The following is a 23,962-nucleotide window of genomic DNA, read 5'->3' on the forward strand; positions in this document are numbered from 1 at the left end:
AGGCTGCTTCAGAGTCAAACACATGAGTCTAGATGCCGCCAAACCAGGCGTGCTCACGCTCTGAGGGGTAAACAGTAACTATAGAGGAGTCTCGGACACTACTGAAGCGACTTAGCAGCAGCAGCATAGACGAGTCTCACGTCAGTTAAGGGTAGATCAGATTTTGTCGTGGAAGGCGCTACGAAATATTTGCGGTTTTTGCAATCTTTGGGGATTTTGCAGATGCAGGCAAGGGACCGAACATCTGTGTTTAACACAGACGCTGGCCCTGCCGTCGCTGAGGACGTGTGTTCCCTCACGGAAGTGCTGCGCTCCGCCAGGCCCTTGGAGGCTGGCGGGCGCCAGGGCCCCCGCCGCATGTGTGCAGCCACGTGACCCTTCCATCAGCGGCCTGGACGCCAGGCGGACGTGGAGCCTGGCGGAGGTGGAGCCTGGCCGCAAGCTTGGACGCCGGAAGGGCCGTGTGGCACGGCCCCACATGCGCGGCCCATCGGCTGCTTCTCCTGCTGCCGTCAAGTTAGAGGCCCCCAGCTGCCCCAGGAGAAACGTGTCCTCCACCTCCTGTTTGGGCTCCTCTCGCTCCCCAAGGCCTCTCTGGCCTCCCACGTGTAAGTGACCCCCGCTCGAGGCCCCTTAATACCCAGAGTGCGTGTGGCACCGGCCATCGGCTTGTTCTGTTACACCTCCTGCCCCTCCCGGGAGGTCTCCAGTTTCTCCGTGACTGAGGCGGGCCCTCGAGCCCCGGTTGGTGTTGCCTCCGGTCTGCAGGGCCTTAGAGAGGTCACCGCATCCTCCCAGGCTTGGTCTTACGGCCCATGAGCCCCCTATGAGTTTAACGCCCTTTGGTTACTTTTCCAACCTAGGGATAAAAGGTACGTTATTATTGTCCCAGAGTTAAGAAAGGCCAGCTCTGTGTGTCTTTGTGTGTTTAATTCCCCTACAGTGGCAGAATAACAAAGTTTTTGTAACTTACGAACCATTCTGAATGGTGGCCCAGGTTTAAATTGGGCTTCCCGTTAAAACTTCTTAGCAGAATCTATGGCCCTTCAAAGAAACCATACTGGGTTTGTACAGTCCAGGAAGGCTGCCTCGCAACAAATATGTGATGGCCTCCTTTGGGGAACACAATTAGATATCATTTCACAACAAAATATTCTCTAGGAGAATTCTCTTTGTGGGCAGCATTTCAAGGTTTCTTTAGGCTAAATTAATTAAATGTTGTATGTTAGAGGCAGACGCAGGAAGGAAAGGTGCAATATATAGAAGAGATTCCCAGTGGTATATTCCGATGCTCAGAAAATGAGAGCTTTGTGGTTACTTTATTTTCAAGTTACCTGTATTTACAAGAAACAAAGTGGAAAATGAATTTGAGATTTTAGACCATTCCTGTCCAGGAGATGCCTTCACTGAGGATAACGGGGTGGGGCGGGGTGTCTGGGACCCTTGATCACACTCTCGCATCGCTGGCTGGCGTGTGGACGGCTCAGTTCTCAGTGGTCCCATCCGCTGACCTCTCATGGTTGGTGAACCCAGGTGCCTTCTTTCGGCTTCTCACAGCACCCTTTCCCTCCCAGGTCTGGCCCCATCCCAGCCCTTTCTTCCTCCTCTTGTCTCTAGGCGACTTGGCCGTGTGAACTCAGAAGGGAGACCAAGCTGGAAATAAAGGACCTGTTATTTCATGGAGCAGAGACAAGCAACACCTTGGAGGTAAGCAATGATAACTGTTACAAGCCAGGCATAGCTCGGGGCAGGTGAGCCGTGTGTTAATGAGGCCCCACCTCCCGCTTCCTGACACATGGCTGTCATTGTTCAGATGCGCAGCGTCCTGACTGATGGCTGGGTCACCCTGCCCGCAGTCGGAGCATGCTGTCTTCCTTCTTCCACTGATGCTTCTGATCTGCTGACCCCAGGGTGACCTGGTGGAGGCGGAGCTGAAATTAACATGTCTCTTTAGTTAAATTTTTAAAGAAGGGGAAGTGGGGGCAGAAAGGAGGAGGAGAAACTTTTAGGCTAATACGTTGTTAATAAAGATTGAAAACATATGTCACTGTTCAAGTATGTCCTGTCAGTTTAGCCCAGATAAAAAAACACTGCGGCCTCTTGGAACAGGAAAGGAGGAGGCTGCTGCAGCCATGGACAGCTGTACGCACTCATCCTCAGGGCCCCCGTCAGAGCTCCTCTTGGCCTTCCTTAAGTGTAACGGGTGCCGATCTTGCCACTTACTGCTTGGTTGCCAAAATCTCCTTTTAAAAGTGTGTTTAGATCCCTGCTTAGTATGGTGAGATGGTTTTCTTTGCGCTCAGGAGTGGGCGTTGTGTGTTTTTACTTCATGTGCCAGGAGGCTCAGAGATTTGGAAAGAGAAAAAAATAAAAGTGTTTTCATGTTGCACATCACATTCAAAATGTAGCCAGAGACCACCGGACCTAGGAAGTTTGAATAATTTCACTTTGCCTCTGGGTTTATCATCCTACTTCATGAGAAACCATGTTATTAACGAGCAAAGCAGGATGAAACTAAATCCCTTTAAATGCTTCCTGCTTGATTTCTCTTAGAAAGTAGACTCATTCCTCTTCCCAATTAGTCATTTTTTTTTCTCTTTCACACAATGGTAACTGTTTTTGTTTTTTTTTTTTAATTTTAATGTATTTTCTGTGCAGCTAGTTTAAGAACGTAATATGTGACTGATTTGTGTACTTCCAAGGTAAGGAGAATGTTGTGATTTCCTTATGTTTTTAGACATCACGAACCTTTTAATATCACCTTTATACAGTCTTGACTTGGGAGTCTGTCTAAAATTAAGGTGTTATCTGGCCATTGTCTGTTCTGTCTCAGTATTAATAGCCGAACATGACATTTGATTTTAGTAGTTAAGAAGGTGGCAGAGATGTCCATCAGAAAAACCTCCCTGTCTTTTTTCAGTTGGATCGATGGCAACATAAACACTCAACACTGGATCCACAGAGTACAAGCTATTAAGAAGAAGAGATGAAGCAATGTTACTATGTTGTTAATAAGCTTATTTCCCCTCAACTGTAAGAGAAAGATGGTATTCATTGTAGTCTTTACTAGGCTTACCATCATAACTTTACATTACTGATCTCTCACCAAACTGGCCCATGTATGAGGAGTTTCATAATTTCACATTCTGAGCAATTTATCACATCAGGTCCATTTGCAGATGAGAACTTCTCAAAACGAACATCACAGTGTTCAAGTCGTTTACATTTGATTTGTGATGAGATCCTCAGATCTTGCCTGAGAGTTATTCTGGATTTTCTGACACAGTTCTGAATTCAAGCAATTTAAAATTTACCCATTAAAGTGATTCACTAACCATATAATAAAAAGATGAATATTGATGTAAATTAGTGCGTAACTCAGAAAGAGTCCATTGTTAGTATTCTGAGATTTGGTTCCGAAATGGCCATGATGATTCTATAATAAATTGACAAACTGTCATCCTCAGCGGGAAGTTGTCAAGATTCCCCTTACGTTCGAGAATCATTTATGGTTGGGACTTTCAAGGAGATCAGAGTGGGTTCTCATTTGCATCGACTTTAGGAAGCAATTGGACAAATGCTTATTGGGTATGCACTGTGTCCTGGGTGTGGTGCAGCCTCATCTGGGTTTAGGTGTGCAGGAAATACCCCTGAGAGAAGCACAGACTGCTGTGTGCCAGTTCAACCGAGAGGCCTGCGTTGCGCTGTTACAGCTGATGGGTGTTCTAATGTGGTCCAAACTGTCCGGGTATGAAAAGCTACCTTAGGGACCTTTGTTTCCTGGTCTGTAGGCAGCCTGTCTGTAACACCAGGAAGTGGGACTGATAAACCTCGAAATCTCTGACCACGTTTTGTAATTCTGCCCTGTCCAACACGCATTTTTCTGCTGTGCATTCACAGACTATAGGGAAGAATTTGTGATTAATAAGCCACTGAAGAATGTTTTTTATTCCCTTCTGGGTTACAAATACAATCAGAGTTCTGAACATTCAAATTAGAAGTGGATGTTGCAACGGTAGTGATGCAAGTGTGTGATCTATTTGCGTTTGGGCTGGAATGGAAACTTTTTTTTTTTCATTTCTGGGACAAGCCACTTAATCATATTTGGGTTAAAAAGCAGAGACCAGTGAGGAGAGGATGGGGCTGGGTGACAATGGAAGCTAGGCCTCATCTTGGTGGCCCCGCTTTGCTCGTTCAGACTGATTCCTGATATACAGGCTCAGAGGAGGAGCCTCCAGATAGGAGAGAATGAATCTGTCAGATCCATTTTTCTTCTTTTTCTTGAGGGTGAATTTATTTTTCATGTTTTGAAAGGAGTGTGTGACCATGTTGCCACCAAGTCCTTTTTCCCCTGGAATCATATTTCCGTTTTCATTTCTAACAAAGCACCTCTTTGGGTCCCAGGATCTCATTGGTTCATCTCTCTCTGTCCGAACAATCCTTTGCATTTCACACTTTATGCCAAAGGAAGAAACGTGGTGAATGCGGCTCGTAATGATGATGGATGACATCGTGAGTCCTCGTGGCCAGCGAGTTGGCCAAATTACCTGAGCCTGCCAGCCTGCTGACTTGGGTCTGAATTATGGAGAAGATGAATTTTGGAATCTTTTCTGCTGCTAGGACAATGAATAAGCTTTGTTCCTAGACTATAGGAACACTGGAGGAAACAGTGATTGTGTAGCCTCAGAAATACAGCAAAATGGGGTCTTGGTAGACTTTGGCCGTCACCCAAGAACCCAGAAGTACAGGCACAGGAGAGGAGATGGACGGGGTACCCTCTGGAGCACCCTCCCGTCCTCCGCCTTCCCTGCTGGGCCCCTGACCTCTGCCCGAGGGAAGGTCAAGGCTGGTCTGGGAGCTACACGTGGTCACTGCAGGTCAACTGTCAGTGGCTCCTGGAGACTCCGTTTTTCCCTCCCCAGTTCCTTCGCTTGCTTTGCGACGTTAGAACCTTGTCAGTCTACTGAAGTTCCCGCCTTCGCTGGACCAGCTCTTGGAGTCAATAACAGATTACAGAGAGAAGCCTGACACCCGACGTGTCACCCCGGCCTGCTCGCCTTGGGCGTCTGAGGTCCCCCTGACCTCTCCCAGGAGCTCCCTGCCCTCTGCTCTGTGCCCTGGTCTTCCCCCTGCCTCCGCCTCTCCTGGGGGCTCTTACTCCACAGAAACACCTTCCACTTTGCTTTCTATTGCCTTTGATTTTTCATCCTTCCTCTCAGTGTTTGACTTTTCTCAAACTTTTTTCTCCTGTTGAAGACTCACTTAGTGCCACGTCGCTGCCCCGTTTCCCGCCTTTAGCCACTGAGACCCTCAGCTTGCTGCCGTTCGGCCCCGCCCCACGCCCGACGTCGCCGTGACCAGCCCTGTAGTCTTTGCCCTTCAGGCCTCTGAGGGCTGCTGCTCTCGGTCGGCTTGGTTTGCTGAGTTTTACCCCGGATTCTCCCTACTTCCTGTCTCTTCTCGCCCCTCAGACCCTTTCCCGTCCTCTGTACTTCGTATGCTCTTTTCCTTCCTTCCTTCCCTCTCTCTCTTTTTTTTAATTAAGGAAAAAAAAAAAAAAAAAACCTTTCTATTTTGTATTGGGGTATAGCCGGGTAACAAGGTTGTGGTAGTTTCAGCAAATGGTGCAGGCACTCAGCCATACATATCCATGTATCCGTTCTCCCCAGTCTCCCCTCCCCTGCAGGCTGGCATATAACACTGAGCAGAGTTCCCTGTGCTATAGAGTGGGTCCTTGTTGGTTACCCATTTTAAATCTAGCAGTGTGTACACGACCTTTCCAAACTCCCTAACTATCCCCTCCCCCTGGCAACCATAAGTTAATTCTCTAAATCTGTGATCTCTTTCTGTTTTGCAAGACACTTCATTTGTACCATTTCTTTTTAGATCCAACATATGAGGGATGTCATAAGGCGTCTCTCGTTCTCTGTCTGACTTAACTCACTCAGTATGACACTGTCTGGGTCCATCCATGACGCTGCAAATGGCTTTGTTCCATTCTTCCCACAGGCTGAGTAATATTCCCTTGTATACATGTACCACATCTTCTTTGTCCATCCCTCTGTTGATGGACATTTGGGTTGCTTCCAAGTCTTGGCTTTTGTAAACAGTGTTGCAATGAACACTGGGGTGCATGTATCCTTTCAGATCATGTTTTTCTCTGGATATATGCCCAGGAGTGGGGTTGCAGGATCAGATAGATCAGGGGAGCTCTAGTTTTCGTTTTTTAAGGAACCTCCGTACAGTTCCCCATACTGGCTGTAAAATTTACATTCCCACCAACAGTGTAGTAGGCTTCTCTCCTTTCCACACCCTCGCTAGTATTTGCTGTGTGTGGATTTTTTTGATGATGGCCATTCTGGTTCCCACCCCGTCTTTATTTCTCTATTCTCCAGATATTTCTTTGCATTTAGAGTCTTATTAAGCATCTGAATCCGAAGGCTCCTAAATCTGAACTACCAGCCCCGAGTGCTTTTCTGAAAGCCAGAACTACATCCCCGAGTTGCCCACGTGACATTCTCTCCTGGACCAACTTACTGCTTCTTTACTTGACTTTACTTGTCTACCTGGTGTTTACTGAATGCTCCCGTACCAGATGCTGGGCCAGGCCCTGGAAAAACAGTAGTGAAAAATCCAGTCCCTACCCGCAGGTGGGGGCAGATAGATTCAGACACGGAAGCAAGAAATTATAATACTAAGGCTGTGATGGTGGCGGTAACTCTGTTATGGGAAGAGCTTACAGTGGAGAGGAAGGGCTGAGCTGAGACTCCTAATATACGAGGTCTTCTCCGGCTTATTGCACCCATGTTTTAAAATTTTCAATATATGAATCCTGAACGTGTTTTGTTGAGTATATAAGTAAGTATTTCATTTTCTTTAGATGGCAAATGATACTGTGTTTATAGTTTGATTTCCATAGCTCATGGTTACTGTTTCCAAATGGGATTGGCTTTTGTGTGTTAATCTTGTTTCGGCAAACTTGCTGAACTCACCTTTGAGTTTCAGGAGTGATCTTACAGATTCTTTGGGATTCTGTAGAAATAAGGTGAAAAATTACATCATCTGCAAACAAGGATAGTTTGATTTCCTCCTTTCCAATCTACTTTATTTATTTATTTATTTTTGGCTGAGCCGGGTCTTCCCTGCTGCATGAGCTTCACTCTAGTTGCGGAGAGCGGAGGCCCCTTTCTGCTTGTGATGTGTGGGCGTCTGTTGCTGCAGAGCATGGGCTCTGGGGTGCACGGCTTCAGTAGCTGTGGCATGTGGGCTTAGCTGCCCCGCAGCCTGTGGGGTCTTCCTGGACCAGGGGTCGGATCTGCGTCTCCTGCCAACCAGCCGGACGTGCCTGCTGTGACCGGCGTTCACCCCTCTGGGTGACACGTGACACCTTGCTGCCGCGTGGTCCTCTTCACTCGCTCCACGTCTAAATGCAGCTCGAGGATGTCATTTTTCTTTCAGCCATCATATATTGTTTAGAAAATTCACAAGGAAGAGGATAATTCATTATATATTCTCACACTTCTGCTCTTTCCATTACTCTTTCTTCTTTTCTAATTAGAGTCCAAAATTTCTTCTTTTTTTCATTTTCTTTAAGTTTGAAGTACTCACTTTAAGCATGCTTTAAATCCCTGGTGGCTCAGACAGTAAAGCGTCTGCTTGCAATGCGGGAGACCCGGGTTTGACCCGGGTTTGATCCCTGGGTTGGGAAGATCCCCTGGAGAAGGAAATGGCAACCTACTCCAGTACTCTTGCCTGGAAAATCCCATGGATGGAGCCTGGTAGGCTACAGTCCATGGGGTTGCCAAGAGTCGGACACAACTGAGCCACTTCACTTCACTTCATGCTCGTCAGAAGTTCTTTTCTTTTTTTCCTTTCATCTAAGAGTGTTTTTATTTCTCCATCATCCCTGAAGCATAGCTTTACTGGTTGACAGTTCTCTTCTTTTAGCCCTTGAAAAACATTGTGTCACTTCCTGGCCTCTGTGGTTTCTACTGAGAAATCTGTCGTCCCTGGAATTCATGTTCTCCTAAAGGTAATCTATCATTTTTGTTCCTCTGTAGGCAGTGCATCATTTTTGCTTCTCTAAAGGTAATGTATTGTTTTTCTCTGGATGTCTTCAAGAGTTTTTCTGTCCTTAGTTTTCAGCAGTTTATGATATGACTGTGAGGTTATTGTATTTGGGTTTTATTCAGTTTCCTGAATCTGTTTAAGGTGTTCACCAAATCTGAGAAGTTTTCATCCATTATTTTCTCAAACACTCTTTTAGCACCACAGTTTTTCTCCTCACCTTCTGAGAGGGTCTGATATGAAGGTTTGGTCTTTTGTTATTGACCCCAGGCGTCTGAGCCTTGGTTGATGTTTTTTGTAGTCTGTCTGCTCTCTGTTGTTCAGACTGGGTGAGGTTTATTGATCTATCCTTCTGTTCCCCAGTTCTGTCTTCTTTCTTCTCCATTCTGCTATTGGACACTCTGCTATTTAAAAAATCTCTGTTATCGTATTTTTCAATTCTATTATTTCCATTTGGTTCTTTTTTATGACCTCTATTTCTTTGCTGATATTTCTCTGCTTTTTCATTTGTTTCAAGATATATTGTAATTGTTTACTGAGGCAGTTTTGTAATGGATGCTTGAAAGTGCTCAACAGATAATTCTAACACCTGATTCATCTTAGTGTTAACATCAGTTGATGGACCTGTCTCATTCAGCTTGTGATTTTCTGATTCTTGTTATTATCGGTGATTTTAAAAAATACTATCCTCAACACTTTGAGTATTACGTTAGGAGTCTGTGGGACCTTGTAAATATTTTATTTTAAAAGGCAGTCACTCTATTTAAGCTTTGCGCATAGGTCATAGCCTACTTTTATAGGTTCGAACAGCAGTCTAATTTTTCAGACCCTTTCTGGGTCATTTGGTCTGTTTGGCTTATCTTGTGTTGCCAAGATTCAGAGTGGCTCCTACCTGTGCTGCCTGTGGTGGTGCCGGGAGATTCTCCAGGCCGGGCCACCTGGTGTGTCCAGGTGGAGGAGGACCGTCTCTGACCTGCAGGAGTAAAGAGCTTTCCCACGCCTGGCCACTCTGTGGTCGATGCCCTTACTCATGCCACCCAGTGCCTCCCTGGGGCGGGTTTAGACCTGGGGGTGAATGAGAACACACCACAAAATAATGGGAGAAGGAAACGGAGGCAGTGCGGTCACTCTAGAGAAGACAGGCGAGAATGAGGATGGATAAACAAGAACCAAGCGACCAAGAGAGAGGGTGAGGTGAGCTGCCAGTGTCCCATTAACTAGGATGGTCAGCTATAAAGGATTAATCCAGGACTAGACATATTTAGGAGAAGGCAGGGGCACCTCACTCCAGTACTCTTGCCTGGGGAATCCAATGGACGGAGGAGCCTGAAAGGCTGCAGTCCATGGGGTCGCTAAGAGTCGGACACGACTGAGCGACTTCACTTTCACTTTTCACTTTCATGCATTGGAGAAGGAAATGGCAACCCACTCCAGTGTTCTTGCCTGAAGGATCCTAGGGCTGGGGGAGCCTACTGGGCTGCCGTCTATGGGGTCGCACAGAGTCGGACACGACTGAAGCGACTTAGCAGTAGCAGCAGACATATTTAATGATCTTTGGAACATATTTTTGAACTTCTTGAAATTAAGAATCCTAAGTTGTGACAGGTTTGGGTGGACAAGGTCCGTGTCAGTATAAATGTAGCATTAGAGGTAGAGAGGTTGAGGACTCAAGACTGTGAATTTGGAGCCATTCACGTGACGGGTAAAACAAAGAGAAAGAGACACATGAGCTGTACAACAGATTTGAATCATCCACAACAGGTACCTTTGATTATCGTTGACTTACTAAGTTATATACCATTAGAATATAGGAAAATTTTAAAAAATTCATGCTTGTTCAAGATTACATGTACTTACGTACTTTATGTAAAATATTCAGATATGGTCAGGATTACACGTACTTTTTGTGTCATTAAATGTATGGTAGATAATTTTTAACAATGCCAGGGTATGTATTGTCTCTCGTAAAAGCTTCAACAATCCACATTCTAACCATGACCATGGAATACACAAAGCTGCTCAAATCTCCTTTAGGTTTGACTTCCTCAAAGTAAGCTTACAGCCAATCCTTTCCAGAGCATAGCTCATTTTAGTGAATTCTGACAGTAATTCCCATCATAACACTGGGAATTCTAACATTAATTCCCCTGAAGTTCCTTTGAGTTAAGTTACAAACAATTTAAATATTGAAAAAAAGGACTTTCTTAAAAAACAAACACAAACATTGCCTTAATATAGCGAGATATGGCCTCAGAGTTAAAATACTGTTAGTATTAGTAAAGGCAAGGTGACTTACAAGGGTGAAGTGAAAGTGAAAGGCGCTCAGTCGTGTCCGGCTCTTTGCAACCCCGTGGACTACACAGTCCATGGAATTCTCCGGGCCAGAATACTGGAGTGTGTAGCCTTTCCCTTCTCCAGGGGATCTTCCCAACCCAGGGATCAAACCCAGGTCTCCTGCATTGCAGGCGGATTCTTTACCTGCTGAGCCACAAGGGAAGCCGCTTATAAGGGTAAGATGATAGGTAAGTATGTTTCTGGAGAGGCATGTATTAATATGAAATAATAGCCCTAAAATCTTCACATACTTTGTTCCCATAATAATACTTATATGTGCTTATTCTAAGGCACAATGCAGAGATTATCTTAGGAAAAAATTACCAGTAACTCACTTGATAAATTGGAAACTTTGTCCATAGGTTTCTGTGGAGAGGATCTTGAGTTCAGTAGAGACAATCTGCTCCTTTTGTGTATGTTGGAGTCTCTCTGGAGATCTTATCGAACACAGGAGGACCACAGATAGGGAGGACCAGAGATGTGGGAGGACCACAGAGCAGGTGGTCAAGGCACGTGGTGGGAAGAGCAGTGCTTGACACTGGGGAGCACTCAGCTGGGGAGCACTCAGCTTCTCCTCCTTTCTCGTTTCCTCTTTTCCTCTCATCCTCTCCCCTTTCCTTTCCTACTTTTAAACTCTGGGCGGAAGAAGTATTTAACAATACGTCTTGATCTTGAGATGTGAGCCAGTGGTCACAAATTAATGAAGCCCTAATTTAAGAGCTCTGAATACAGTACTGTGTGCAGTTCTACACTTCGGCAGGATTTGAATTAAGGATCGTTTAATCCTGGTGCAGCCACTGCTTTGATAACATGAAAAGCCCCTTAGACTTCCTTCCCTGAATGTTTCAGGGAAGAAGGTTGTGCCAGGTCCAGTGAGCACACACACGGCAAACATGCAAGCTATTATAATTTTCCTTAGATGAGAAGGATCCCACAGACTCGCCAAGTGATCTGCTTTAAAACACCTTGGTCATCCAGAAGGTTGAGTTCTGTAAGAACACACGAGGCTCACACACGAGGCTCACATGGGCTCAGGGAAGTCACATCTGAAGAAGGCAGCAGTGTGGTTATGCTATTCGGGGTGTGGAGTGGATAAAGAATTCCGGGTGAGCCCAGAGGCTGAAGGAGCACTGTCTCCGTCTGTCTGTCGTATTTTTTTACTTGAAAATAAGTAGGCCACTGAATCCATTCTGTTGTGTCAAATTATTTTTTAACTAAAAAGCTACAACATTGGGATTCAACTCAAAAGAGCCTGGCAATCCCAGGGGAAGGCAGGAAATCCTCTATGAGACTCGTTTTCTGTTCAGGGCGTAGGGCCAGGAATAGTCACCCCCGAGAGCCAGTCAGAATCGTTCTTGGACTTTGTAACCATGGCTCCAATCTTGGTTGTTTTAAGAAATTGCAATTTAAGCCCCTTGGGACAAGATGGTGGGAAATTGTTAGGCTAAGCACACTAATGTCACGGGTAGAACTTTGTATTCAGACGCAGAAGGTATTTTGACTTGTTCTTGTTGAGTCACTCAGTCCTGTCCGACTCTGCAACCCCATGTACTGCAGCACACCAGGCTTCCCTGTCTTTTACTCTCTCCGTGAGTTTGCTCAAACTCATGTCCATTGAGTCAGTGATGCCATCCAACCATCTCATCTTCTGTTACCCCCTTATTCTCCTGCCTTCAGTCTTTCCCAGCATCAGGGTCTTTTCCAGTGAGTTGGCTTTTCACATCAGGTGGCCAAAGTATTGGAGCTTCAGCTTCAGCATCAGTCCTTCCAATGAATAATATTCAGGACTGACTTCCTGTAGGATTGATTGATTGGATCTCCTTGCAGTCCAAAGGACTCTCAAGGGTCTTCTCCAACACCACAGTTCAAATTCTTTGGCACTCAGCTTTCTTTATGGTCCAACTCTCACATCTATACATGACTACTGGAACACCATAGCTTTGACTAGACAGACCTTTGTCAGCAAAGTGATGTCTCTGCTTTTTAATAGGCTGTCTAGGTTTATGACACACCTAGATATTGTCTTTTAATTTGAGCTCTGGCAATATCAGAGATTGTCAGATGCACCGAGGGGGCTGACTACAGGAATGGGGCTCACCTGTTCTTTTCTCACCTGGACACAGAGTGTCAAGGAGAAAGCTCTGTCCATCTATGCAGTGTTATTAAGTCTGTCATGTAGAACTCAAAGTGCTGTCTCTTCTCAACACTTTTCTCAAGTAATAGCACTTTTTTCTGATGGTAGTAAAAGTAACATAGTTACTGTAGAAACTTTGAAGTGCACAGGAATACACGACAAAGAAATGAAAGTCATCGTACTCTAGCTTGTTAAACGAAAGGTGGTATTTCATTTTCAATATTTTCCTTCTCTGACAATGAGGCTCAATTTATTCATAAGTTGACTAGATGTTTCTTTTGTATGTATGTGTGAGAACTATGAGCATTGTTCTCTATTGTGTTTTATATTCATCTTTTTGTAATTGTTGCTTGGTTGCTAAATCGTGTCTGACTCTTTTGAGACCCCATGGCTTGTAGCCTGCCAGGCTCCTCTGTCCATGAGATTTCCCAGGCAAGAATACTGGAGTGGGTACCATTTCCTTCTCCAGGGGACCCTCCCAACCCAGGAATCAAAACCATGTCTCCTGCATTGCAGGCAGATTCTTTACCACTCAGTCACCTGCGAAGCTCCTTTTTGTTATTTGTCTGTAATAATTTTAAGTATTAAGATCACTGTCTTGATTGACCACACACGTTGCCTGTGGGTGTGCACACACATACAGAGGTAGTTTTTCCCTTAAGGGATTACCTTACTTTTAGACTTGCTAAAAGAAGGGAAGCATTAGTTTGAAGGAGCTGAGTCTGTGAAGAGAGCCTGTTACGCATGATCATGAACCACTACAAGTATGGATGCTGGAGAGACCAAGCCTCACTCCAGATCCGGGGTGATCACCTGTCTGTCTCTCTGGGATGTTGGGGGTTCTTACCCAGAGGTGACTCTCAAGGCTTCCTGAAGCTCACTGTTTCCATTGTTATCTTGAACTGTGGGTCTCTGGTCTGTACTCTCCATCAGACCCCATTTGGATGCACATTAGTCCCAGCTGTTCTCTGGAATTGGAACACACGGGCTTTGCTGTCACACAGGCTTGGGTGCAAACGGTCTTGTTTATATTTATGTATATATTTATACATATACATGCTAAAAACTGAGGAATATTCACCTGACTCCTCAAGGTCACAGAGTGATGAAAACTGCCGATCTCACAGGACCAGTGTCAGGATATGTGTATGTATACACACAGGTGTGCATACATGCACACATATACACACACCTCACATACACACATACGTACATAACAGCACAGACATATACACGCAAACACACACACTCGCATATCACATATATAATACACAGACATATGCATACACGTACATGAGTATGGACACATATACATGCAATACACACATACATGCACATATACATGTGTCTACAGCTGGACATATACATGTATCACACATATAACACAGACACACAAAGATATAAACACACAAAATTGCATGAGTATACATACACACACAGATACATGCAATACAATATATACATGACCACACACATATACATCTAGACATACACATATATGCACAAAAATGTATACGTACATACATGTCCATACACATTTATCCACGTATATACTTACATATACAGTGTCAGTTGCTCAATAGTGTCTGACTCTGTGATCCCATGGACTGTAATCCTCCAGGCTCCTCTGTCCATGGGATTTCCCAGGCAAGAATACTGGAGTGGGTTCCCATTCCCTTCTCCAGGGGAGCTTCCTGACCCAGGGATCAAACCTGGGTCTCCTGCCTTGCAGGCAGATTCTTTACTGTCTGAGCCACAGGGAATCCCCATACTTTTACATAAATATGCAGATACACACACATACAGACATATACACAATACACAGTGTGAGAGAGAAGACACGGACGCACAGTAGGTCTGCACGTGGAGGAGCATTTAGCTTGGTTTGGGGTTGTGTGTGTCTGAACAATAGGTTTCTTCCAGTAGCTGTTCTGCTGCACACCTTGGTACAGACCCCTGCCTTGCTTATCTGTGAACTTGATCCCCTCGGTGACCCAGGGATTCCAGGCACCAGCTCTGAGTCTAGGCACCTCAGGATGGTCCCTTCCAGTTGGGCAGTTGCCTGCTCAGGAAGGCAAGGTCTCTTGCCGGAAAGCACATGGTGTGAAGAGCTGTGACGGCCCGGGGTCTGTGCGTTTCAGTGCCCCAGCTTTCCGTCCCACAGAGCAACTTCCCAAACCGAGGGGCGCTGAGTATGAACATTCCTCCTCCTACGGTCCCATCACACCCACCGGAAGCCGGCGTCCAGCATGTGTGAACCGTCTGCTTGGTCCTGCTCAGCACACACGTGCATCCTCCTGTGAGATCACAGCCCTTTTCTCTCAGCCCTATTAGCACGTCATCTGTAGACAATTTACATTTTCAATCTGAATTTTCACTTCAGAGTCCTTCTCAAGATCTGCTTTCATTTCGGTTTCTTCCTCAGTCTCAATGCCTTCAGTACCTTCATCCTTTCCTGTGGAGCCTCACGTATCTCACCGAGATGACAGGCCACAGTGAAATGCCATCTGTCTCTGACTCATCTTGATCCCACCCTACTCCAGCCCACATTAAAAAACAATGTGTCAAAGCAGTTTTTAACATGAGGAGCCTGATACTTCCATGCATCAGTTCACGGATGAGTGTGGGCAGTGGGGAGCCAAGAGGTAGTAAATGGCAGGACTGCAGGATGGAACCAGAGCTCCTTGGCCTGGAGAAGTGACCAGAGGACTAGGGTCAGTCTGCCTCCTGAGGTTGGACACTGAGGAACCTCTGAGTTAGCAAGAGCTGTGAGTTTTGAAGGTGCTCCAGTAACCCTCTTGTGGACTGCTTTATGGAGCATCACGTGGTGGCTGAGCACAGGCTGCAGGGCCTGGCGTCCTGGGTCAGGCCCGTGCTGCCAGGCAGAGCCTGCATCCCTGGGCACATGAAACTCTGGTTTCCATTTATTCACCTGTAAAGTGTTGGGTGTGGGGAGGGGAAGCTGTGAAATTAAAAGACACTTGCTCCTTGGAAGGAAAGTTATGACCAACCTAGATAGCATATTCAAAAGCAGAGACATTACTTTTCAACAAAGGTCTGTCTAGTCAAGGCTATGGTTTTTCCAGTGGTCATGTGTGAATGTGAGAGTTAGACTATAAAGAAAGCTGAGTGCCAACAAATTGATGCTTTTGAATCATGGTGTTGGAGAAGACTCTTGAGAGTCCCTTGGACATCAAGGAGATCCAACCAGTCCATCCTAAAGGAGATCAGTCTTGGGTGTTCATTGGAAGGACTGATGTTGAAGCTGAAACTCCATTCCTTTGGCCACCTGATGTGAAGAACTGACTCATTTGAAAAGACCCTGATGCTGGGAAAGATGGAACGCAGGAGAAGAAGGGGACCACAGAGGATGAGATGGTTGGATGGCATCACCGACTCAATGGACATGAGTTTGAGTGAACTCCGGGAGTTGATGATGGACAGGGAAGCCTGGTGTGCTGTAGTCCATGGGGTCGCAAAGAGTTGGACACAACTGAGAGACTAAACTGAATTGAAAGTGGGGATAAGAGCAGCTATCTTATAAGAGTCGGAGAAGAAGAAATGACTTCATCCTTGATAAGTACTTAGAACAATTTCTGCATTGTTTTTACCAAACAATTTTTATTTGTGTTTACCAAACCCTACAAATCCTGTAGGGTTTGGTAAACACTGATAATAATAAAATTATCATCAGCAGTAACAACTGTCATTCCATTATGAAGGAGGTCCTGTAGAAGAGTTGCGGTGCGAAGGAACGGGAATGTAACGGGCTGGTGGCAGGTACGGCCCTTCTCAGCTTTACACGTACCAGACCGCGAAATGCTTTATTACGTCTGTGCTGTTTTACCCGCCAGCAAGTTTATGATTGCGAGCGTAACTCTGCGTGGATTAACACAGACTGAAGGAAACGCAGTCCTTGGCCTTCAAAAACGTCCAGTTTTATGTCAGCAGTTTCAGAAACACTTTGCCCAATTGATTTAGCTCAGATGGCCTCTTCCTATATGCATGACAGGAGAAGAGGGAATATATTAAATTATTTCCCCCACACTTTATTTTTTTTTTTACTTCTTTCCCCCTCAGTAATCTGATACGTTGATGTGTGGGATGAAAGTGTGTTCCTGTCTCTGGGTTTCCCATGGTTCGCCCCCTCCCTCAGCTGTGCCGATTTCTTTTATAGCGACTTGGGCCGCTGCAACGCCTCTTCAGTGGTCCATTTGTTTGGCCAGGACATAGATTTGCAAGGGTTTCTAATACTGACCTCAAGACCGCAGAGGAGTTGTATCATAAAATTCTGCCCTTAATTCTTTGGCTTGACTGTAAAGGCTGTGTGTCAGCTCAGTCTAAATGTGTGAGGGATTTATTCAGAGTGGCTAGAACGTAGGCTCAGGAAGCTGAGTGGCTGCGAAGTACTTGCAGCGTTGGCCTGGAAGCCACACTCTGGCCAGCGTGGGGACCACATCTGCCCCTTAAAGGTCCTCACTGGGACTAGCTCAGACGACAGGTTGTGCTCACTGAGCCCGGCTCTCAGCCACGTTCTCACGAGTGACCTCACGGCGTTCTTCCCTCAGCTGGGGAGGTTGTACTAGAGTATGATCTACAGCAGAGAAAAGTGAGGCTCACAAAACGACTTTCCTCAAATCAGAGAGTGAACCAGTGGCAGAAGGGGATGGGTAGGCCATTCGATCCTTCATCAATGATCTGGTGACGGTTTTTAAAGAAAAGCAAATGAAGGAACAGGCCAGGGTCTGGTGAGTTACAGCCTGGGCTCTTAATCATTCATGTATGTTTGTTTATACAACAGAAACCTAGAGGAAGTGATGGCCAGTGCGGTTGCTCAGACAAAATCTGGGTAAATGCACGGTGAGTTCCAAGACGAATGTTGTATTTCAAATAGTTTACACCTACCTCTTCCAGTTACAGAAAGTCACCAAATTCCAGCACCAGGGGTCAATGTGACTGAGAGTTTCTAACTTCTCGGGATTGCACTTACTTCTCCTACTTGCCAAGGAGGTGGTGGTGTGTCATTTCCAGGAAGGGTTACCAAATATGATGTTTGGTATGAATTTATGGTCATTGGGCAACTCAGGATGCATTTTGCATTTTTCTTGGTTAAAATTTCTTTAGTATTCATTCCTTACCTGGAAATAAAACTGGAGGATGAGGTTTCGCACTGCTCATGTAACCAGGCAGTTCTGTGGGGACTTGGCTGTGAGAAGCCTTCCAGAGTTGAGGTGGCCTGATGTCTTAGAGGCGGTGCTGGGGTTTGTGGGGACCGGCAGGGGTGCTGTTGGGACGCTGAGAACAGGAGCCTCTGGTGGGAGGAAATGGTGGGTGCAGTTTCCAACGTGGAAGACCAGGGAACAGACTGCAACCTCTCTAGGAGGTGAGGCCAAGGAAGCAAGTGGCTATTTCTCACCTTTGCACAATGGATCTTATTTTCCACCGAGGCCTGTCCTGTACTTATTCATTCTTTTCTGACACATAGACTGGACAAGGGACCAGCTCCTAGAGATGCCCGTGAAAGTCAGGCCCTCTGAGGTGCACCACTTCTTGGTCTCATTTATCTATTTATTTAACTTTTTTAAAAAGAAGTATAGTTGATTCACAGCATTGAGTTCATTTCTGCTGGACAGCAAAGTAGTTCAGTTATACATATATATACATTCTTTTAAAAATTTTTTCTTTTCCATTATGGTTTATCAGAGGATACAGAATGCAGCTCTGTGTGATGCACAGTAGGCTCTTGCTGTGTATCCATCCTATACGTAACGGCTGACACTTGCCAACCCCAACTTCACACTCACTTCCTCCCCCAGCCTCCTGGTGAGTCCTCCTCCACCCCACCCCCTTGGCAACCACAGTTCTATCCTCTGTGTCTGGGTCTCACTTATTTTGGCATTCAAACTCATATGATTCTGCCTTTGGATTGCTTATTATTAAACAAAATGGCTAGTCATTTTGGGGTGGGGGTGGTGGGCATGCAACTCTGCAGATTAAAAACTTTGATTGGCACAAGGCCCAGGAGAGGAGAGAGGCACTGCGCCTGGAAAGAACCTGTGTTCTTTGTGGGAAATGTTTGCTCCATTGAACCAGATGAGGACATCTGTTTACTTCAGTAAGAAGTAGCCAAGTCAGTTATGTTTAGATTTTTGCTTTTGTCATTGGTTAGTTGCCTTCTTTAGAAAACCAATTGGAAAAGGAGTTGGCATTTCAAGCCCCAGATGTCAAAATGGCTTATTCTATAGGAGTTTCAATGAAAAAGAACTTTTGTTATCGTGTAAAGCTGCAAAACACAAATATCACTGAATATTTAGAATAGATTCTAAGTATTTTCACACAGCATGAGTGTAGTTATTTTTCTTAATTCTTAGTAACAAATGCCTTTTCAGCCCTTAGTCCAACTCCCATTCTAACTCTCAGCTCAAGACCTAAGGCTTTTCCTCACTCTCATTAACCCAGGGCTTTTCATAGCTCCTCTTCATGACTTCACAAGGCCTCAGCCACTCCAGCAGAGCTCTGGGCTGGACTGCAGCCTCTTTATCCTCTGCTGGGCTTTAGATAGGGGTCCTTCATAATCAATACAGGTCTGTGATAATTCAAATTGCATTCTCTAATTACCAGATCAATTATATCCAGCTTGTGTGACCGCAGCTTGTGGTCTAAGAGTAAAAACCATATTCAAGGGCATAAACCCGACCTTTGAGCATTTTCAGCATTCCTAACATTTTAAACTTCACCCCAGAAATCTCAGTCATAAATTTGAACTGTTGTCTTTTGATACAGCTGTAAATCTAGGAAAATCATAGGACCTTACATAGAAAATGAAATACCCATTTACAACAGGAATGTAAACTTTAAATCACTTTAGTCTTTTCCTGGTAGAGTTTAAAGTGACCTGTTCAGGACATCCTTACCAATCCATATTGGTGGATGTTCTGGAGGTCTTTATTATATACGTATCTGTCTCTGGGGAGAAGGGACTGTTGACTACCAGCTTTACTTTATTTTTTAAGCATTTCTGTAAGTAGCAGAAGCCTCTATCTCTTACTCTTCCCAATTGACTTTATCTTAACATCTTGATTTCAGGAACTTTTCCATTTTCTTCCAATTATGGACTTTGAAAAGCCAACAGTTGCATCATCTTTAGAGACACACGCCTGGAATCCAGGCTTTCTTTATTATTCTCACTATTTACTAAATCAGGCTGTTCAAACTGGACATGAAACCGCAGATGATGTGAAGTAACCCCGTTTGTCCTGTATCATTAATTCATGTTTTACACTGAAGTGTATAAAAACTATTAGGACACCTGATGAAGCTCTTTGAAGGATAGTGTTTGAGTCTCTTGGGAAAAGATGATATATTATTTAAAACAATAATCTAGACGTCTTTAAAAATTCAGCGCCAATTCTGTGCAATGAAGATTTATTGAGGGCCTCCTTGGGAGAGGCAGGGAAGATGCCAAAAACGGGAGACATGTGTGAGTGAGTGTCCACCTTCAAGGATGTGTTGGTGGGATGCAAAATGCAGAGAGAGCAGGATAAGGCGACTTTCAGCTGCTGTTTTAGTGTGAGTGTCAGCATTTGACATGGATTGTCCTCATAATCCTTACAAGAGAATGAGCCCTATGAAATGCCCTGCAGAAGAGCACAGAGCTAGAAAACAGAGGTGCTGTCCCTGTGCATCTGAAGGGAACGCAGGCTGTGGGAGAGGAGGCAGAGGTCCATGGACGACCGATGCTCTAAACCAGGCTGTGGACCAGGTGTGGTGCTCTGCGGTGGATGTGGGGAGAGAGGGGAGACGCAGTCAGCAGATCAGAGCCTCGTCTCTCCACCTCTGGACACTCAGCAAAGCTGTTAAGTAGTGTTGGTTCATTTCTTTGCTGGAATTCAGGTTTATGTGATGCTGTGAACTTCAAGCCTCAGCATCTTCAATCACTTGACTCACTCAGCAAACATCACAGGTAACCATGAAATGCATGAGTACATTTGAAACACTGGACAAGATCTTGGCGACTGTGTTCTCTGCCTGGGCTCCCAGAGAGGTGGTCTCCTGGCCTGTGCTCCCCACTCGGGGCAGTGCTGGGCCCGGGGGCATGTGTGTGGAACTGGGGGGGAGTTCCTCACTGTGCACAGGTGGTGCCCCTGCAGAAGGTGGGAACGGGCCCGCACATCTTCGGCCCTCTTGTGAGGTGCAGTGGATTGGAGCTGGTTCCTTCAGTGGAGCGACAGTGATGGTCCCAGTGTTCCCTTTGATGCTGGGTCACACAGTATTCGGAGTGGGGACAGGAGGCAGCTGCCCATGTGACCTGCGGGCCCATCGTGCTCCTGGGGCAGCAGCCAGGCCCCCCGCTCCTCGGCCCCAAGGGGCGCCCCCCCACCTTTTCTCCGCTTTCTCAGTCGGTGTGAGCTCAGCCTACAGGCTCTGTCCTGGGTCAAGCTGCATCAAGAGCCACTGGCACAGTGGACAAGCTCTCAGCCTCCTATGAACCCCTTGTTTCATAGGCCTCCCCGTGGTCTGAGCTTCTGATGAACGGGCCTCTACGTACCCCGTGCCTTGACCTGCGGTCTCCTGCCTGCAGGAAGGATGGGCTGGCTTCCACGCACCCCAGCACCTGTGCAGAAGTCAGGCCCCGTCTGCCTCGATGGCTCTGCCTTCCCGGGACTGAAGCAGGGACGGTTTGTTGTTGCTGCTTTTTGGCTGTTGGTGCTTGTTTGTTGTTTATGTTTTGCTTTTTTTCAGGGAAGGCATCTTCATGCCCCCCCATAGTAGAAGTGAAAGTCGATCAGTCATGTGCGACTTTGTGACCCCATGGACTATACAGTCCACGGGATTCTCCAGGCCAGAATACTGGAGTGGGTAGCCTTTCCCTTCTCCAGCGGGTCTTTCCAAGCCAGAGATCGAACCCAGGTCTCCCACAATGCAGGTGCATTCTTTACCGAATGTGTGTCTGTTTTCAAGACTCAAGATGTGCCATGACGGGTTCTCAGGTCTAGATCCCTTGTTTTGAACGGGAGTTTGCTCTGAGGCCCTCTCCGCATCACATGGAGGGATGTATGGTGGGGGGACTCTGAGCTGCTGTGCTGTCCTCCGGGTTCTCCGACTGGCGGTGGGCAGTGCCTTGAAGCAAGGCCTGCACCTTCTCCGTCTGGGCTTTACAGCTGCTCCTTCCTTGTTCCTGCTCCTGAGCCGTGCCTGGGCCTCCCCTGAGCCGTGCTGAGTGAACCGCCGTGTGTGCTTGTCGCCAAAGTCACGGCAGAGAGAAGCGCGGCAGGCCCGGGCAGCACCAGGCAGCTCCGCAGCACCCGGGGCGAGCTGGCGTGTAAGCCGCTCTCCGATGCCCATCAGTTCCCGTGATCCAAGCTTCCTCCCTGGCCTGACTTCAGAACTGACCTCCTTCCCCTCCCCGAGAAAACTAAATAACCATCCTCCGAGGTTCCTCTCCTGCATCTGCTGATGCTTTCTTTGAAGTGGACACACGGTCTCAGGCCAAATTGTGGGCAGATTTCAACCATTTTCTCTCGTCTTCTTAGGGTTCCACCTCTTGTTCAGAGGTGTCTGTTCTGTTGTAAAGGTTGTTTAATATGTGGGCCCATGAGGGGAGCTCTTTGAAGTGGAAACATCATATAAATCTAAGGAAAGAAATAGAAAATGCAGCTCCTGTCACCCGGCCACCCCCACCCCCACCCCGTGTTGCGAAAGAAGCAAGGGCAAGGGGAGGGCCTGGTGAAGGCGGAGCTGGAGGCGTCCTGTCCTGGAGCTTTGAATGTGGAGTTCACTGACATCCATCTGCAGCACACCCGGACCCAGGACACCTGGACACCAGCACACCTGGACACCAGCACACCTGGACACCAGCACAACTAGACACCAACACACCTGGACACCCAGCACCGCAGCACACCTGGACACCAACACACCTGGACACCAGCACACCTGGACACCCAGCACATCTGGACACCAGCAAACCTGGACACCTGGACACCCAGCACACCTGGACACCAGCACACCCAGGACACCTGGACACCCAGCACACCTAGACACCAGCACACCTGGACACCCACCACACCTGGACACCAGCACACCCAGGACACCTGGACACCCAGCACACCTGGACACCAGCACACCTGGACACCAGCACACCCAGCACACCTAGACACCAGCACACCTGGACACCCAGCACACCTGGACACCCAGCACACCTAGACACCAGCACACCTGGACACCTAGACACCCAGCACACCTGGACACCAGCACACCTGGACACCCAGCACACCTGGACACCAGCACACCCAGGACACCTGGACACCCAGCACACCTAGACACCAGCACACCTGGACACCAGCACACCTAGACACCAGCACACCTGGACACCCACCACACCTGGACACCAGCACACCCAGGACACCTGGACACCCAGCACACCTGGACACCAGCACACCTGGACACCAGCACACCCAGCACACCTAGACACCAGCACACCTGGACACCCAGCACACCTGGACACCCAGCACACCTAGACACCAGCACACCTGGACACCTAGACACCCAGCACACCTGGACACCAGCACACCTGGACACCCAGCACACCTGGACACCAGCACACCCAGGACACCTGGACACCCAGCACACCTAGACACCAGCACACCTAGACACCAGCACACCTGGACACCCACCACACCTGGACACCAGCACACCCAGGACACCTGGACACCCAGCACACCTGGACACCAGCACACCTAGACACCAGCACACCTGGACACCCAGCACACCTGGACACCAGCACAGCCAGCACACCTGGACACCAGCACACCTAGACACCAGCACACCTGGACACCACACCTGGACACCTAGACACCCAGCACACCTGGACACCAGCACACCTGGACACCAGCACACCTGGACACCAACATACCTGGACACCCAGCACCCCAGCACACCTAGACACCAGCACACCTGGACACCCAGCACACCTGGACACCAGCACACCTGGACACCAGCACACCTGGACACCTGGACACCAGCACACCTGGACACCCAGCACACCTGGACACCCAGCACACCTAGACAGCAGCACACCTGGACACCCAGCACACCTGGACACCAGCACACCTGGACACCAGCACACCTGGACACCCAGCACACCTGGCGATAAAAAGGTATTTATAATTCTTGGACCATGAGTAAATATATATATATATATATATTTGTTGTTCAGTTGCTCAGTCATGTCTGACTCTTTGTGACCCCATGGACTGTAGCATGCCAGGCTTCCCTGTCCTTCACTATCTCCCAGTGGTTGCTCAAACTCATGTCCAGTGAACGAGTAATACCATCCAACCATCTCATCATCTGTCATCCCATTCTCCTGCCTTCAGTGTTTCCTAGCATCAGGGTCTTTTCCAGTGAGTTGTCTCTTTGCATCAG

General features: G+C 47.1%; 1 long non-coding RNA gene across 2 annotated transcripts; it reads left to right on the forward strand.

Annotated features, from left to right (window-relative positions):
- The first annotated feature begins 419 nt into the window (after nucleotides 1–419).
- LOC133237451 (uncharacterized) lies at nucleotides 420–23,367 on the forward strand. Of its 2 annotated transcripts, none has more exons than XR_009733196.1 (3): nucleotides 420–608; nucleotides 1,618–1,707; nucleotides 21,040–23,367. It is a non-coding gene; the product is annotated as an uncharacterized LOC133237451 (long non-coding RNA). The 2 variants fall into 2 exon arrangements; XR_009733197.1 differs by lacking the exon at nucleotides 21,040–23,367 and adding an exon at nucleotides 2,921–3,573.
- Nucleotides 23,368–23,962: the final 595 nt, after the last annotated feature.

Source organism: Bos javanicus, chromosome 24 (assembly GCF_032452875.1).
Source record: "Bos javanicus breed banteng chromosome 24, ARS-OSU_banteng_1.0, whole genome shotgun sequence".
Lineage (NCBI taxonomy): Eukaryota > Metazoa > Chordata > Mammalia > Artiodactyla > Bovidae > Bos > Bos javanicus.